We start from the raw sequence: 18,786 nt of genomic DNA, 5'->3' as shown, positions 1-18,786 counted from the left end.
TGTGCCTGAAATCGGTCAAAATTGAAGCTTTTGAGTAAGCAAATCTCTGTAAAAAGGGCAATTTTGGTCACTGTGAGGGTTTAAAAAGTGGTTATCCAACATGAGGCACGATCCAATTGACATTTTGAATTATTTTTGGTACAGTTCAAAAAATCAATTTTCTGATCAAAAACGATGACTCTGGACCTGTCGAACGTTCCCAAAATGGACAATATGGATGAAATTGTAGCATTTAATCTTTTGACTCTAAATGATTGTTGGACGTGAAATATGACTTTTTCAACTAAAATAAGTATGTTTAAAGTTATTTCTGTGCCTGAAATTGGTCAAAATTGAAGCTTTTGAGTAAACAAAACTCTGTAAAAATGGCAATTATGGTCACTGTGAGGGTTTAAAAAGTGGTTATCCAACATGAGGCATGATCCCATTGACATTTTTAATCATTTTTGGTACAGGCCAAAAACTAAATTTTCTGATGAAAAACGATGGCTCCGGACCTGTCGAACGTTCCCAAAATGGTCAATATGGATGAAATTTTAAGATTTAATCTTTTGACTCTAAATGACTGTTGGATGTGAATTATGACTTTTTCAACTAAAATAAGTGTATTTAAAGTCATTTCTGTGCCTGAAATTGGTCAAAATTGAAGATTTTGAGTAAGCAAAACTCTGTAAAAATTGCAATTTTGGTCACTGTGAGAGTTTAAAAAGTGGTTATCCAACATGAGGCACGATCCAATTGACATTTTGAATCTTTTTTGGTACAGTTGAAAAAATCTATTTTCTGATCAAAAACGATGACTGTCGAACGTTCCCAAAGTGGTCAAAATGGATGAAATTGAAGCATTTAATCTTTTGACTCTGAATGATTGTTGGATGTGAATTATGACTTTTTCAACTAAAATAAGTGTGTTTAAAGTCATTTCTGTGCCTGAAATTTCTTAAAATTGAAGTTTTTGAGTAAGCAAAACTCTGTAAAAATTGCAATTTGGTCACTGTGAGGGTTTAAAAAGTGGTTATTCAACATGAGGCACGATCCAATTGACATTTTTAATCATTTTTGGTACAGGCCAAAAAATCAATTTTCTGATGAAAAACGGTGACTCCGGACCTTTCGAACGTTTCCAAAATTGTCAATATGAATACAATTTTAACATTTAATCTTTTGACTCTAAATGACTGTTGGATGTGAATTATGACTTTTTCAACTAAAATAAGTGTGTTTAAAGTCATTTCTGTGCCTGAAATTGGTCAAAATTGAAGATTTTGAATAAGCAAAACTCTGTAAAAATGGCAATTATGGTCACTGTGAGGGTTTAAAAAGTGGTTATTCAACATGAGGCACGATCCAATTGACATTTTGAATCATTTTTGGTACAATTCAAAAAATCAATTTTCTGATCAAAAAACGATGACTCTGGACCTGTCGAACGTTCCCAAAATGGACAATATGGATGAAATTGTAGCATTTAATCTTTTGACTCTGAATGATTGTTGGACGTGAAATATGACTTTTTCAACTGATATAAGTGTGTTTAAAGTTATTTCTGTGCCTGAAATTGGTCAAAATTGAAGCTTTTGAGTAAACAAAACTCTGTAAAAATGGCAATTTTGGTCACTGTAAGGGGTTAAAAAGTGGTTATCCAACATGAGGCACGATCCAAGTGACATTTTGAATCATTTTTGGTACAGTTCAAAAAATCAATTTTCTGATCAAAAACGATGACTGTCGAACGTTCCCAAAATGGTCAAAATCGATGAAATTGTAGCATTTAATCTTTTGACTCTGAATGATTGTTGGATGTGAATTATGACTTTTTCAACTAAAATAAGTGTGTTTAAAGTTATTTCTGTGCCTGAAATTCGTCAAAATTGAAGCTTTTGAGTAAGCAAAACTCTGTAAAAACGGCAATTTTGGTCACTGTGAGGGTTTAAAAAGTGGTTATCCAACATGAGGCACGATCCAATTGACATTTTGAAACATTTTTGGTACAGTCCAAAAAATCAATTGTCTGATGAGAAACGATGACTCCGGACCTGTCGAACGTTCCCAAAATGGACAATATAGATGAAATTTTAACATTTAATCTTTTGACTCTAAATGACTGTTGGATGTGATTTATGACTATTTCAACTAAAATAAGTGTGCTTAAAGTCACTTCTGTGCCTGAAATTGGTCAAAATTGAAGCTTTTAAGTAAGCAAAACTCTGTAAAAAGGGCAATTTTGGTCACTGTGAGGGTTTAAAAAGTGGTTATCCAACATGAGGCACGATCCAATTGACATTTTGAATCATTTTTGGTACAGTTCAAAAAATCTATTTTCTGATCAAAAACGAGGACTGTCGAACGTTCCCAAAATGGTCAAAATGGATGAAATTGAAGCTTTTAATCTTTTGACTCTGAATGATTGTTGGATGTGAATTATGACTTTTTCAACTAAAATAAGTATGTTTAAAGTTATTTCTGTGCCTGAAATTGGTCAAAATTGAAGCTTTTGAGTAAGCAAAACGCTGTAAAACTGGCAATTATGGTCACTGTGAGGGTTTAAAAAGTGGTTATCCAACATGAGGCACGATCCAATTGACATTTTGAATCATTTTTGGTACAGTCCAAAAAATTAACTTTATGATGAAAAACGATGACTCCGGACCTGTCGAGCGTTCCCAAAATGGTCAATATGGGTGAAATTTTAACATTTAATCTTTTGACTCTAAATGACTGTTGAATGTGAGTTATTACTTTTTCAACTAAAATAAGTGTGTTTAAAGTCATATCTGTGCCTGAAATTGGTCAAAATTGAATCTTTTGAGTAAGCAAAACTCTGTAAAACTGGCAATTATGGTCACTGTGAGGGTTTAAAAAGTGGTTATCCAACACGAGGCCCGATCCAATTGATATTTTGAATCATTTTTGGTACAGTCCAAAAAATCAACTTTATGATGAGAAACGATGACTCCGGACCTGTCGAACGTTCCCAAAATGGTCAATATAGATGACATTTTAACATTTAATCTTTTGACTCTAAATGACTGTTGGATGTGAATTATGACTTTTTCAACTAAAATAAGTGTGTTTAAAGTCATTTCTGTGCCTGAAATTGTTCAAAATTGAAGATTTTAAGTAAGCAAAACTCTGTAAAAAGGGCAATTTTGGTCACTGTGAGGGTTTAAAAAGTGGTTATTCAACATGAGGCACGATCCAATTGACATTTTGAATCATTTTTGGTACAATTCAAAAAATCAATTTTCTGATCAAAAAACGATGACTCTGGACCTGTCGAACGTTCCCAAAATGGACAATATGGATGAAATTGTAGCATTTAATCTTTTGACTCTGAATGATTGTTGGACGTGAAATATGACTTTTTCAACTAATATAAGTGTGTTTAAAGTTATTTCTGTGCCTGAAATTGGTCAAAATTGAAGCTTTTGAGTAAACAAAACTCTGTAAAAATGGCAATTTTGGTCACTGTAAGGGGTTAAAAAGTGGTTATCCAACATGAGGCACGATCCAATTGACATTTTGAATCATTTTTGGTACAGTTCAAAAAATCAATTTTCTGATCAAAAAACGATGACTCTGGACCTGTCGAACGTTCCCAAAATGGACAATATGGATGAAATTGTAGCATTTAATCTTTTGACTCTGAATGATTGTTGGACGTGAAATATGACTTTTTCAACTAATATAAATGTGTTTAAAGTTATTTCTGTGCCTGAAATTGGTCAAAATTGAAGCTTTTGAGTAAACAAAACTCTGTAAAAATGGCAATTTTGGTCACTGTAAGGGGTTAAAAAGTGGTTATCCAACATGAGGCACGATCCAATTGACATTTTGAATCATTTTTGGTACAGTTCAAAAAATCAATTTTCTGATCAAAAACGATGACTGTCGAACGTTCCCAAAATGGTCAAAATCGATGAAATTGTAGCATTTAATCTTTTGACTCTGAATGATTGTTGGATGTGAATTATGACTTTTTCAACTAAAATAAGTGTGTTTAAAGTTATTTCTGTGCCTGAAATTCGTCAAAATTGAAGCTTTTGAGTAAGCAAAACTCTGTAAAAACGGCAATTTTGGTCACTGTGAGGGTTTAAAAAGTGGTTATCCAACATGAGGCACGATCCAATTGACATTTTGAAACATTTTTGGTACAGTCCAAAAAATCAATTGTCTGATGAGAAACGATGACTCCGGACCTGTCGAACGTTCCCAAAATGGACAATATAGATGAAATTTTAACATTTAATCTTTTGACTCTAAATGACTGTTGGATGTGATTTATGACTATTTCAACTAAAATAAGTGTGCTTAAAGTCACTTCTGTGCCTGAAATTGGTCAAAATTGAAGCTTTTAAGTAAGCAAAACTCTGTAAAAAGGGCAATTTTCGTCACTGTGAGGGTTTAAAAAGTGGTTATCCAACATGAGGCACGATCCAATTGACACTTTGAATCATTTTTGGTACAGTTCAAAAAATCTATTTTCTGATCAAAAACGAGGACTGTCGAACGTTCCCAAAATGGTCAAAATGGATGAAATTGAAGCTTTTAATCTTTTGACTCTGAATGATTGTTGGATGTGAATTATGACTTTTTCAACTAAAATAAGTATGTTTAAAGTTATTTCTGTGCCTGAAATTGGTCAAAATAGAAGCTTTTGAGTAAGCAAAACGCTGTAAAACTGGCAATTATGGTCACTGTGAGGGTTTAAAAAGTGGTTATCCAACATGAGGCACGATCCAATTGACATTTTGAATCATTTTTGGTACATTCCAAAAAATTAACTTTATGATGAAAAACGATGACTCCGGACCTGTCGAGCGTTCCCAAAATGGTCAATATGGGTGAAATTTTAACATTTAATCTTTTGACTCTAAATGACTGTTGAATGTGAGTTATTACCTTTTCAACTAAAATAAGTGTGTTTAAAGTCATATCTGTGCCTGAAATTGGTCAAAATTGAAGCTTTTGAGTAAGCAAAACTCTGTAAAACTGGCAATTATGGTCACTGTGAGGGTTTAAAAAGTGGTTATCCAACATGAGGCACGATCCAATTGATATTTTGAATCATTTTTGGTACAGTCCAAAAAATCAACTTTATGATGAAAAACGATGACTCCGGACCTGTCGAACGTTCCCAAAATGGTCAATATAGATGACATTTTAACATTTAATCTTTTGACTCTAAATGACTGTTGGATGTGAATTATGACTTTTTCAACTAAAATAAGTGTGTTTAAAGTCATTTCTGTGCCTGAAATTGTTCAAAATTGAAGATTTTAAGTAAGCAAAACTCTGTAAAAAGGGCAATTTTGGTCACTGTGAGGGTTTAAAAAGTGGTTATCCAACATGAGGCACGATCCAATTGACATTTTGAATCATTTTTGGTACAGTTCAAGAAAACAATTTTCTGATCAAAAACGATGACTCTGGACCTGTCGAACGTTCCCAAAATGGACAATATGTATGAAATTGTAGCATTTAATCTTTTGACTCTGAATGATTGTTGGGCGTGAAATATGACTTTTTCAACTAAAATAAGTGTGTTTAAAGTTATTTCTGTGCCTGAAATTGGTCAAAATTGAAGCTTCTGAGTGGGCAAAACTCTGTAAAAATGGCAATTTTGGTCACTGTGAGGGTTTAAAAAGTGGTTATTCAACACGAGGCACGATCCAATTGACATTTTTAATCATTTTTGGTACAGGCCAAAAAAATCAATTTTCTGATGAAAAACGATGACTCCGGACCTGTCGAACGTTCCCAAAATGGACAATATGGATGACATTTTAACATTTAATCTTTTGACTCTAAATGACTGTTGGATGTGAATTATGACTTTTTCAACTAAAATAAGTGTGTTTAAAGTCATTTCTGTGCCTGAAATTGTTCAAAATTGAAGATCTTAAGTAAGCAAAACTCTGTAAAAAGGGCAATTTTGGTCACTGTGAGGGTTTAAAAAGTGGTTATCCAACATGAGGCACGATCCAATTGACATTTTGAATCATTTTTGGTACAGTTCAAAAAATCAATTTTCTGATCAAAAACGAGGACTTTCGAACGTTCCCTAAATGGTCAAAATAGATGAAATTGAAGCATTTAATCTTTTGACTCTGAATGATTGTTGGATGTGAATTATCACTTTTTCAACTAAAATAAGTGTGTTCAAAGTTATTTCTGTGCCTGAAATTGGTCAAAATTGAAGCTTTTGAGTAAGCAAAACGCCGTAAAACTGGCAATTATGGTCACTGTGAGGGTTTAAAAAGTGGTTATCCAACATGAGGCACGATCCAATTGACATTTTGAATCATTTTTGGTACAGCCCAAAAAATTTACTTTATGATGAAAAACGATGACTCCGGACCTGTTGAGCGTTCCCAAAATGGTCAATATGGGTGAAATTTTAACATTTAATCTTTTGACTCTAAATGACTGTTGAATGTGAGTTATTACTTTTTCAACTAAAATAAGTGTGTTTAAAGTCATATCTGTGCCTGAAATTGGTCAAAATTGAAGCTTTTGAGTAAGCAAAACTCTGTAAAACTGGCAATTATGGTCACTGTGAGGGTTTAAAAAGTGGTTATCCAACATGAGGCACGATCCAATTGATATTTTGAATAATTTTTGGTACAGTCCAAAAAATCAACTTTATGATGAAAAACGATGACTCCGGACCTGTCGAACGTTCCCAAAATGGTCAATATGGATGACATTTTAACATTTAATCTTTTGACTCTAAATGACTGTTGGATGTGAATTATGACTTTTTCAACTAAAATAAGTGTGTTTAAAGTCATTTCTGTGCCTGAAATTGGTCAAAATTGAAGATTTTGAGTAAGCAAAACTCCGTAAAAATTGCAAATTTGGTCACTGTGAGGGTTTAAAAAGTGGTTATCCAACATGAGGCACGATCCAATTGACATTTTGAATCATTTTTGGTACAGTTCAAAAAATCAATTTTCTGATCAAAAATGATGACTCTGGACCTGTCGAACGTTCCCAAAATGGACAATATGTATGAAATTGTAGCATTTAATCTTTTGACTCTGAATGATTGTTGGGCGTGAAATATGACTTTTTAACTAAAATAAGTGTGTTTAAAGTTATTTCTGTGCCTGAAATTGGTCAAAATTGAAGCTTCTGAGTAAGCAAAACTCTGTAAAAATGGCAATTTTGGTCACTGTGAGGGTTTAAAAATGTGGTTATCCAACATGAGGCACGATCCAATTGACATTTTGAATTATTTTTGGTACAGTCCAAAAAATCAATTTTCCGATGAAAAACGATGACTCCGGACCTGTCAAACGCTCCCAAAATGGTCAATATGGATGAAATTTTAACATTTTATCTTTTGACTCTAAATGACTGTTCGATGTGAATTATGACTTTTTCAACTAAAATAATTGTGTTTAAAGTCATTTCTGTGCCTGAAATTGGTCAATATTTAAGATTTTGAGTAAGCAAAACTCTGTAAAAAGGGCAATTTTGGTCACTGTGAGGGTTTAAAAAGTGGTTATCCAACATGAGGCACGATCCAATTGACATTTTGAATCATTGTTGGTACAGTTCAAAAAATCAATTTTCTGATCAAAAACGAGGACTGTCGAACGTTCCCAAAATGGTCAAAATGGATGAAATTGAAGCATTTAATCTTTTGACTCTGATTGATTGTTGGATGTGAATTATGACTTTTTCAACTAAAATAAGTGTGTTTAAAGTTATTTCTGTGCCTGAAATTGGTCAAAATTGAAGCTTTTGAGTAAGCAAAACGCTGTAAAACTGGCAATTATGGTCACTGTGAGGGTTTAAAAAGTGGTTATCCAACATGAGGCACGATCCAATTGACATTTTGAATCATTTTTGGTACAGTCCAAAAAATTAACTTTATGATGAAAAACGATGACTCCGGACCTGTCGAGCGTTCCCAAAATGGTCAATATGGGTGAAATTTTAACATTTAATCTTTTGACTCTAAATGACTGTTGAATGTGAGTTATTACTTTTTCAACTAAAATAAGTGTGTTTAAAGTCATATCTGTGCCTGAAATTGGTCAAAATTGAAGCTTTTGAGTAAGCAAAACTCTGTAAAACTGGCAATTATGGTCACTGTGAGGGTTTAAAAAGTGGTTATCCAACATGAGGCACGATCCCATTGACATTTTTAATCATTTTTGGTACAGGCCAAAAACTAAATTTTCTGATGAAAAACGATGGCTCCGGACCTGTCGAACGTTCCCAAAATGGTCAATATGGATAAAATGTTAACATTTAATCTTTTTTGACTCTAAATGACTGTTGGATGTGAATTATGACTTTTTCAACTAAAATAAGTGTGTTTAAAGTCATTTCTGTGCCTGAAATTGGTCAAAATTGAAGATTTTGAGTATTTTTTTTGTTATTTGTTAGGTGTACTTGTAAAGCGCGACATTCATCCTACAAGGATATCACGGCGCTGCAAAAAATAACAGTAAAACCAAGGCATTAACCTGGGAGCCTATTCATTATTCTGAGGTAGGGAATAGTGCGGTTTTAAGTTTTTTCCTGAAGGTGGGATAGGAATCCGTGAGTCTGAGGCTGATCGGTAGTTCATTCCAACATTTCGCAGCAATGTGTGAGAAAGCACATCCGCCCATTCTGGAAAGCTTAATCCGAATAGTGGCTGCTTTGGCTGAGGCTTGCGAACGTAAGTTCCGCGCTGGAGCATAGAACTTAATTCTATTTCGTAGAATGTAAGGGCCTATATAAGAGTAAGCAAAACTCTGTAAAAATTGCAATTTTGGTCACTGTGAGGGTTTAAAAAGTGGTTATCCAACATGAGGCACGATCCAATTGATATTTTGAATCATTTTTGGTACAGTTCAAAAAATCAATTTTCTGATCAAAAACGATGACTGTCGAACGTTCCCAAAGTGGTCAAAATGGATGAAATTGAAGCATTTAATCTTTTGACTCTGAATGATTGTTGGATGTGAATTATGACTTTTTCAACTAAAATAAGTGTGTTTAAAGTTATTTCTGTGCCTGAAATTGGTCAAAATTGAAGCTTTTGAGTAAGCAAAACTCTGTAAAACTGGCAATTATGGTCACTGTGAGGGTTTAAAAAGTGGTTATCCAACATGAGGCACGATCCAATTGACATTTTGAATCATTCTTGGTACAGTCCAAAAAATCAATTTTCTGATGAAAAACGATGACTCCGGACCTGTCGAACGTTCCCAAAATGGTCAATATGGATGAAATTTTAACATTTAATCTTTTGACTCTAAATGACTGTTGGATGTGAATAAAGACTTTTTCAACTAAAATAAGTGTGTTTAAAGTTATTTCTGTGCCTGAAATTGGTCAAAATTGAAGCTTTTGAGTAAACAAAACTCTGTAAAAATTGCAATTTTGGTCACTGTAATGGGTTAAAAAGTGGTTATCCAACATGAGGCACGATCCAATTGACATTTTGAATCATTTTTGGTACAATTTAAAAAATCAATTTTCTAATAAAAAACGATGACTCTGGACCTGTCGAACGTTCCCAAAATGGACAATATGGATGAAATTGTAGCATTTAATCTTTTGACTCTGAATGATTGTTGGACGTGAAATATGACTTTTTCAACTAATATAAGTGTGTTTAAAGTTATTTCTGTGCCTGAAATTGGTCAAAATTGAAGCTTTTGAGTAAACAAAACTCTGTAAAAATGGCAATTTTGGTCACTGTAATGGGTTAAAAAGTGGTTATCCAACATGAGGCACGATCCAATTGACATTTTGAATCATTTTTGGTACAGTTCAAAAAATCAATTTTCTGATCAAAAACGATGACTGTCGAACGTTCCCAAAATGGTCAAAATGGATGAAATTGTAGCATTTAATCTTTTGCAGCGGCGGTTTCTGATAAAGGGCGTCGGGGCTCCGCCCCCTATATTTTCATCCCCCCAGCGTCGGCATTGCTAAAGTAAAAAAAAACTCTGTAAATCTATTATTATAAAAATAATTTACACACGTTTGTTGGGAGCAGGGCTGTCGATGTGCTGACACTGGCAGCAAGTCCGATACATTCCTTAACTTTCTGCCTGAGGGCGGGCCCGGGAGCTTGAGCCTAATGTATTTGCCGGCGGAAGAGCTCACAGCCCTGAGGCCTGTGAGGTCATCAGCTCGGCAAATACATAGACTCGAGCTCCAGTCTCCACCCCCTGATGACTTGTGGATAGATTTTGCCCCGGGCGCTTCAGGTTGAAGCCCGGTAGCACCGGGGATCCACGTCAGTCAAGGAAGCTTTCCGCCTGCCTGCAGCCTCTACCCCACCCTTTCCCAATTCGTCACAGAGGGTGGTACCTGCCCTATGACGAGTTGAGAAGGGGTGGGGTAGAGGCTGCAGGCAGGCGGGAAGCTTCAAACTTCCCAAGACACACTTTGCAGACTCGAGGAGATTGCTGTTCTCTGAGGAAGCAGCAAAGACAGGAATGTACTTTAGATCAGAGCCCGAGTCTGTGACTAATTACAGGCTGTTCCACCAAGAAGTCCGACTCCGACCACCAACATAGCATCATAGAATCAAAGGTAGGGGGGGCAGGTATCCATGGGGAACGATCGATGCATCTAAGATTTGTAATTTTTTTTGGCCAATATAGTTCCCATAGATTTTGCGGAAGAATAGTCATTCCACTACGGTTAATTGCGACCTTTCGTTTGTTTCCTCAGGTTGTAATGAGGGGGTTTGCTGCACTGAAAATATTAGTTTAATTTACCTTTGTGTGCACTTGTTTTTAATTTCAGGTGTGTGCGTCATAATGCAGTTCTCTCTAAATGAAAGTCCAACAGCCTAGATACATATTATTTCGTTCTTTTTAGTTATGTGTCTGACCCTGTCCCTCACGCATTAACCCCACTATCATTGCGCACAGGATCATACTTCCGCTACTTTTTTTATACACTTTGATCGCTGCATAGGACAGGTCCAGGCAAAATGTATTAGTCAGCACAGGAAGGCGCCATCTCGTGCTACCAGTATTGACACTATTAGAGCGAGTGACTAACAAACCTGCAATTGATGGATATGAAGTATAGAAAAAAAATACAAATTACCGGAACTGGGCAATTTCTAACCGAAAAGTAATATGTACGTTGCCGAGTAAATGCAAAAATTAATTTTTTAATTGATTGGGCTTAGCATGCCAATTGGTGTACAAAGTCCAACTCCATCGGTCCAAGGTTTGTGTAATGTTGTCCCAATCAGGTATTCAAATCTACTCTGACGCACAGTCGAAAAAGCGCAATGGGTGGCTTCATATGGAAAATGTGTTACTATCGCAGATTACTGTGCACCCATTGTCAGTTACTTTATGCAGATGCCAACCCAAAGCAGTCTAGACAGACTTCAGTTACAAACCTTGATGCAATGGATGAGAGAAGCAGCTCCTATTTAGTATGAGAACTGCTCTCACTAGAGCCATCAATGCACATTAAAAACAAGTAAATACTGGCTGTTCTGATGGGATGACAGCTTGTATCACAATATGCTTGAAAATGCCACGATTTGTTGTAATTAGTAGCTTCTAAGCAGACTTTCCAAGCAGGCTTTCATGACCCTTGCAAGTTGCAAGTTTAAAACGTATGTCTATGGTATACTGCAGATGGCCATTTAAGTCACAGCAAAGCGAACTTCCTACTGTATACTCATCAATGCCGCTAACCTGTGGGGCAGCACAGTATGAACTTCAATATGCCAGTAATTCTATGCACGCAAATAAAACATGAGTTAGTCCACTAATTTTATTACAGAACTGGTAGATTTTTGGCTATTTGTCGAGCGAGAGGAGTATTCACGGACCTCCTTCCTTCTCTTTTGTCGTATATTCCCTTTTCTTGCACTCTTCTACCTTTTTTATTATTTTTGTATTTCATATTTTAGCTGTTTTTCCTTTTGAGATTCCTTTCCTACTTGCCTACCTACCGTCATTCTCTTCTTTGTTCCTCCTTCCACTTAATTCTCCTTCCTGAGCACTGTAATAGGGACATTTTCCACATTTAATCATGACGAACCCTTGCAATACTAATACTAATGAACAATTTGTGTATAGATTCGTGTTTTCCAGTTCTATGGGCCCTCCATGCTGTTGTGTATCTGCGATGGCTGACCTTGCATTTGCACTCTGCATTCTATCCTTGAGGTCTTTTGACCTTCCACAGACCTGACCCAAATGATTGTGGTCAGTGCCATGTACAGGTTGTTTGTCTTCTTGCTCGTAGTACTTCTATCAGGTAGAGGCATTTCGGATCGCGACAGACGTTTGCAGTGTGTTGTTCGAGTGAGATGGGTCATTTAATCCTCCACTTACCCTGTGTCTCTATAACTCACATTCTTCAATGTGCAGGTTTTGTGCCAACCTGCGTCAGTGGCTTCTTTTGCATGCACCACATGCCTCAATAATGCACTTCTCACATCAGTGATCATCTCCATTGACATGCCTCCTCATTCAAATGAATTCTTACCTCCGTACCTCCCATTCACACGTTTGCCCATCTACACTCTCCTAACATTACAAAATCTCACATCTCCTTTGCCCCTGTATGCCTTCGTGAATCATTATCCAAGCAATCTCATTCACAAATCCCCCATCTGTGCATCTCCCCATATGCCAAGATCCCTGCATCTCCCTGTATCTCCCTGTGACTGTCCGTCTCCGAGTCTCACTGTCCTGGGATGAAAAACAACCCCAGGTTTTAAAATCTGAACAGTGCAGGCTTGCTGACAAAGAATAAAATAACAACACTGTAATTTTTTATAAAAAATGCAAAGTTATGTGCAGATTTGAAGAGGGTACAGTGTAAAAGTTATCTGTGATCCACTGCTAATAAACTACTAATGGTGGCCTACAGTGTCAGTGTCTTCACAGAGCCTGTGTCTACCTACCCACAGCGTCTGTAACAGGAATGACCCATGCCTGCCAGGATTAATGCATGGCCGGCTATGCCTGAAATTGTGTGCCTCTACGTCCGTGTGCCTCCATCATGTCTGTGTCTTACTCTCCTTGCATACCCCTGTACCTATATTTCTCTGCTCCTATGCTAAGAGTGATCTGGAGTGGAAGTCGATGCCAAGTTATCAAAGGAGAGATTTTTGGATACATCATTCAACTGCGGACTCAGAGGGCTATTCCTTACGTGCTGCAGGTGCAGCGGCGCCAGGGGTGAGGGAACGGGAATGTTCACCACGGTTAGTGGTTGTGTTTTTTACTATGGGACAGTGGTCAGTGGGGTGAGGGTCCGATTTCCTTCCTGCATTGTGGTTCACTGAACCCTTGGTACGCTACAGGATACAGGGATGAGGGGAAGCAGCACAGGTAGAGTGGGACATCTATGTTTAGGAGAGCAAAATAGTGTGGAAATAGAGAGAGAGGAAGGCAGTTTTCCTACAGCCACACATCCACATTTAGTGCAGGTTGGAGGGAAGGAAGCATCTGGTTCCTTTAGGCAGCCTCCTGCGTATGGACAGCTACAGGCAGGTGTCCTGAGTGTGGAATCCTTGCACCAAAATTCAGTGAATGCTCTTAGCATGAACATTATTGCAAAGTAACATTCTGGCCGATTGTCCACTTCTAGATACACTGCAAGCACAGCGGAGCATGTTTTTGTGTCATTTTGATATGTTTGTGGCTCGTGAGGGGTGGGTTAGTGAAGCATGGTTGTGAGATGGAAGATGACGATGTAGAAATTATGTCTTGGGGTATTTTTAAATTTTATGGGCACTGTTCGCACTCTGGGGTGACTCAAAGCAGGGGGAGTTATTAGTTAGGGTATGTTGTTGTAATAGTGAGGCTTGGCTGCCATACTGTATGTTCTTGAACTAAAGCTGCAGATTTGTTGTCCAAATAAATTTGATTTACGCTCTCAGTTTGGGTCTGTGGTTTATGTGCAGTCCCGCCCACGTGCTCATTTATTTCTGACAGCTTTGCGGCTTCTGCTCTCAAGTAAAATGTTTACTTAATTTATATTAATATACCACAGTCAAGAGCCACTCCTCCATGTGCATCCACCGTGCTCTTCTTGCCACGCCCCAGTTTATGGTGTTACTGTGGGCACCGTGCTGCGTGCCCAGAAGCAGATTAGGTTTACACTGTGTGTGAATCTGTTGAGGGGTCTTCCATTCTGGATCTCTTATTTATTTGGTCTGTATTTTTCTTTTTTTATAGAGTTTTATTTAGGGTATCAATGCGCTTACATAGCACCAGTTGCATTAAATGAGGAACTCCAATCCTTCAGTGTTAGGCCTAAGAGAAACCAGTGCAGCCCTTACGCTCTTGCTTTTACCACTGATGAATGCCACATTTAAGTTGCACAAGCGAGAGAGAGAGATCAGAGTTTTTTGTCTAATTGAAGTTTTGATTCATGGAAAGGTAGCACATAAGGCTGTTAGAAAGCTCTGTGGCTGGGGTTATACTGAATAAGCAGCTACCTATGTTATATGACAGCTCTTTAATAATGTAATACCTGCACTTTCACAATTGCTTTATTAACCTTCCTGCTTTCTCAAATTTGCTTGAAAATGCACAATTTTTCCACTATTTTTTTAAGGGGTTCGGGCTCGCTCACTACGCTCGCTCGTTACGGTGCAATATGATTATCAGTTTCCGCCCCGCCACTTTCAAATGTCACCAGCCGCCACTGATCTTTTGACTCTGAATGATTGTTGGATGTGAATTATGACTTTTTCAACTAAAATAAGTGTGTTTAAAGTTATTTCTGTGCCTGAAATTGGTCAAAATTGAAGCTTTTGAGTAAGCAAAACTCTGTAAAAACTGCAATTTTGGTCACTGTGAGGGTTTAAAAAGTGGTTATCCAACATGAGGCACGATCCAATTGACATTTTGAAACATTTTTGGTACAGTCCAAAAAATCAATTGTCTGATGAGAAACGATGACTCCGGACCTGCCAAACGTTCCCAAAATGGTCAATATGGATGAAATTTTAACATTTAATCTTTTGACTCTAAATGACTGTTCGATGTGAATTATGACTTTTTCAACTAAAATAATTGTGTTTAAAGTCATTTCTGTGCCTGAAATTGGTCAATATTTAAGATTTTGAGGAAGCAAAACTCTGTAAAAACGGCAATTTTGGTCACTGTGAGGGTTTCAAAAGTGGTTATTCAACATGAGGCACGATCCAATTGACATTTTGAATCATTTTTGGTACAGTCCAAAAAATCAATTTTCTGATGAAAAACGATGACTCCGAACCTGTCGAATGTTCCCAAAAAGGTCAATATGGATGAAATTTTAACATTTAATCTTTTGACTCTAAATGACTGTTCGATGTGAATTATGACTTTTTCAACTAAAATAAGTGTGTTTAAAGTAATTTCTGTGCCTGAAATTGCTCAAAATTGAAGCTTTTGAGTAAGCAAAACTCTGTAAAAATTGCAATTTTGGTCACTGTGAGGGTTTAAAAAGTGGTTATTCAACATAAGGCACGATCCAATTGACATTTTTAATCATTTTTGGTACAGGCCAAAAAATCAATTTTCTGATGAAAAACGATGACTCCGGACCTGTCGAACGTTCCCAAAATGGACAATATGGATGAAATTTTAACATTTAATCTTTTGACTCTAAATGACTGTTGGATGTGATTTATGACTTTTTCAACTAAAATAAGTGTGCTTAAAGTCACTTCTGTGCCTGAAATTGGTCAAAATTGAAGCTTTTAAGTAAGCAAAACTCTGTAAAAAGGGCAATTTTGGTCACTGTGAGGGTTTAAAAAGTGGTTATCCAACATGAGGCACGATCCAATTGACATTTTGAATCATTTTTGGTACAGTTCAAAAAATCAATTTTCTGATCAAAAACGAGGACTGTCGAACGTTCCCAAAATGGTCAAAATGGATGAAATTGAAGCATTTAATCTTTTGACTCTGAATGATTGTTGGATGTGAATTATGACTTTTTCAACTAAAATAAGTGTGTTTAAAGTTATTTCTGTGCCTGAAATTGGTCAAAATTGAAGCTTTTGAGTAAGCAAAACGCTGTAAAACTGGCAATTATGGTCACTGTGAGGGTTTAAAAAGTGGTTATCCAACATGAGGCACGATCCAATTGACATTTTGAATCATTTTTGGTACAGTCCCAAAAATTAATTTTATGATGAAAAACGATGACTCCGGACCTGTCGAGCGTTCCCAAAATGGTCAATATGGGTGAAATTTTAACATTTAATCTTTTGACTCTAAATGACTGTTGAATGTGAGTTATTACTTTTTCAACTAAAATAAGTGTGTTTAAAGTCATATCTGTGCCTGAAATTGGTCAAAATTGAAGCTTTTGAGTAAGCAAAACTCTGTAAAACTGGCAATTATGGTCACTGTGAGGGTTTAAAAAGTGGTTATCCAACATGAGACACGATCCAATTGATATTTTGAATCATTTTTGGTACAGTCCAAAAAATCAACTTTATGATGAAAAACGATGACTCCGGACCTGTCGAACGTTCCCAAAATGGTCAATATGGATGACATTTTAACATTTAATCTTTTGACTCTAAATGACTGTTGGATGTGAATTATGACTTTTTCAACTAAAATAAGTGTGTTTAAAGTCATTTCTGTGCCTGAAATTGTTCAAAATTGAAGATTTTGAGTAAGCAAAACTCCGTAAAAATTGCAAATTTGGTCACTGTGAGGGTTTAAAAAGTGGTTATCCAACATGAGGCACGATCCAATTGACATTTTGAATCATTTTTGGTACAGTTCAAAAAATCAATTTTCTGATCAAAAACGATGACTCTGGACCTGTCGAACGTTCCCAAAATGGACAATATGTATGAAATTGTAGCATTTAATCTTTTGACTCTGAATGATTGTTGGGCGTGAAATATGACTTTTTCAACTAAAATAAGTGTGTTTAAAGTTATTTCTGTGCCTGAAATTGGTCACAATTGAAGCTTCTGAGTAAGCAAAACTCTGTAAAAATGGCAATTTTGGTCACTGTGAGGGTTTAAAAATGTGGTTATCCAACATGAGGCACGATCCAATTGACATTTTGAATTATTTTTGGTACAGTCCAAAAAATCAATTTTCCGATGAAAAACGATGACTCCGCACCTGTCAAACGCTCCCAAAATGGTCAATATGGATGAAATTTTAACATTTTATCTTTTGACTCTAAATGACTGTTCGATGTGAATTATGACTTTTTCAACTAAAATAATTGTGTTTAAAGTCATTTCTGTGCCTGAAATTGGTCAATATTTAAGATTTTGAGTAAGCAAAACTCTGTAAAAAGGGCAATTTTGGTCACTGTGAGGGTTTAAAAAGTGGTTATCCAACATGAGGCACGATCCAATTGACATTTTGAATAATTTTTGGTACAGTTCAAAAAATCAATTTTCTGATCAAAAACGAGGACTGTCGAACGTTCCCAAAATGGTCAAAATGGATGAAATTGAAGCATTTAATCTTTTGACTGAATGATTGTTGGATGTGAATTATGACTTTTTCAACTAAAATAAGTGTGTTTAAAGTTATTTCTGTGCCTGAAATTGGTCAAAATTGAAGCTTTTGAGTAAGCAAAACGCTGTAAAACTGGCAATTATGGTCACTTTGAGGGTTTAAAAAGTGGTTATCCAACATGAGGCACGATCCAATTGACATTTTGAATAATTTTTGGTACAGTCCAAAAAATTAACTTTATGATGAAAAACGATGACTCCGGACCTGTCGAGCGTTCCCAAAATGGTCAATATGGGTGAAATTTTAACATTTAATCTTTTGACTCTAAATGACTGTTGAATGTGAGTTATTACTTTTTCAACTAAAATAAGTGTGTTTAAAGTCATATCTGTGCCTGAAATTGGTCAAAATTGAAGCTTTTGAGTAAGCAAAACTCTGTAAAACTGGCAATTATGGTCACTGTGAGGGTTTAAAAAGTGGTTATCCAACATGAGGCACGATCCAATTGATATTTTGAATCATTTTTGGTACAGTCCAAAAAATCAACTTTATGATGAAAAACGATGACTCCGGACCTGTCGAACGTTCCCAAAATGGTCAATATGGATGACATTTTAACATTTAATCTTTTGACTCTAAATGACTGTTGGATGTGAATTATGACTTTTTCAACTAAAATAAGTTTGTTTAAAGTCATTTCTGTGCCTGAAATTGGTCAAAATTGAAGATTTTGGGTAAGCAAAACTCTGTAAAAATTGCAAATTTGGTAACTGTGAGGGTTTAAAAAGTGGTTATCCAACATGAGGCACGATCCAATTGACATTTTGAATCATTTTTGGTACAGTCCAAAAAATCAATTTTCCGATGAAAAACGATGACTCCGGACCTGTCAAACGCTCCCAAAATGGTCAATATGGATGAAATTTTAACATTTTATCTTTTGACTCTAAATGACTGTTCGATGTGAATTATGACTTTTTCAACTAAAATAATTGTGTTTAAAGTCATTTCTGTGCCTGAAATTGGTCAATATTTAAGATTTTGAGTAAGCAAAACTCTGTAAAAACGGCAATTTTGGTTACTGTGAGGGTTTCAAAAGTGGTTATTCACCATGAGGCACGATCCAATTGACATTTTGAATCATTTTTGGTACAGTCCAAAAAATCAATTTTCTGATGAAAAACAATGACTCCGGACCTGTCGAATGTTCCCAAAAAGGTCAATATGGATGAAATTTTAACATTTAATCTTTTGACTCTAAATGACTGTTCGATGTGAATTATGAATTTTTCAACTAAAATACGTGTGTTTAAAGTCATTTCTGTGCCTGAAATTGCTCAAAATTGAA

This window comes from Lissotriton helveticus, chromosome 2_1, assembly GCF_964261635.1.
Source record: "Lissotriton helveticus chromosome 2_1, aLisHel1.1, whole genome shotgun sequence".
Lineage (NCBI taxonomy): Eukaryota > Metazoa > Chordata > Amphibia > Caudata > Salamandridae > Lissotriton > Lissotriton helveticus.
Note: the sequence above shows the minus strand (reverse complement) of the source record.